A 1,097-nucleotide genomic window follows, 5' to 3' on the forward strand; every position below is an offset into this window, starting at 1 on the left:
GGCGGCGGCGCTCGGGCGCCCCCGGCCGCCCCGCGCGCGCCCCTGGCGGCCGCCGCGCCGCCCCTCGCGGCCGCCGCGCCGCCGCTCGCGGCCGCCGCGCCGCCTCTGGCCTCCGCGCCGCTCGCGGCCGCCGCGCCGCCGCCCGCCGTGGCCGCCGCCGCGCCGCCGCCCGCCGACCTCGTGGCGCGCCTCGCGGACGCCGAGGCGCGCGCGGACCGCTGGCAGACCATGGCCCGCGACGCCAAGGAGACCGCGGACGCGCTCGCGGCGGCCTGCCGCGCGTGCGCGCGCGGGAGCGACGACGTCGGCGCGCTCCGGAACCGCTGGGAGCTCGGCGGCCTCAAGTCCGACGTCGACGCGTTCCACGAGCGCTGGGAGACCTGCATCATCGACGCCCAGTCGCCGCGCCGCGCGGCCTTCGCGGAGCGCGACGCGAACAAGCGCCCCGCGCCGCAGCTCCGCGAGCCCTCCAAGCGGGTCCGCGCCAAGAAGGACAAGGCCGCCGCGGGCCTCGCCTGAATCCCTCCCCGAACCCTGGCGTAACGTATGCCCTGCGATTAGAAGCCGCCCGGCGGCGTCCAGAAGGTCACGACGTGCGCGCAGACCTCCCGCGGCGCGCGGCGGCCGAACTTGGCCTCGACGACCTTGTCGACGACGGACGAGAGGAGGATGCGGTGCTTCTTCACGTAGGGCTCGTAGCCGCCGGCGGCGACGACGGCGTCGTGGTAGCTCCAGGCAGACGCGTAGCGTTCGCGTAGGATATTGATGTCCAATCCAGTCACTGTGACCAAAGGCGCGCCGTGTTGGAGCAGCAGACGGAGAACGGGGCGAAACCCATTCGCAAGGGCCGCACCATAAATGGATCGCCCCACATCTAGTCGGGCTCCCGCGGCGATGAACATCTTGACTAACGCCACTTTCAGAGTCACAGAACGCGCGTACACAACCGCATGCAAAAGAGCCGTGCGTTGGTTACGGTCCAGATTGTTTACGTCCGCCCCGGCGTCGATTAGAGCTTCGACGACTCTGAAGTGGCCACGAACGACAGCGTAATCGAGCGCTGCATGTCCAACACAGTCTTGCCGGTCGTAGCCCGC

Source organism: Aureococcus anophagefferens, assembly GCF_000186865.1.
Source record: "Aureococcus anophagefferens unplaced genomic scaffold AURANscaffold_4, whole genome shotgun sequence".
NCBI classification, from domain to species: Eukaryota; class Pelagophyceae; order Pelagomonadales; family Pelagomonadaceae; genus Aureococcus; species Aureococcus anophagefferens.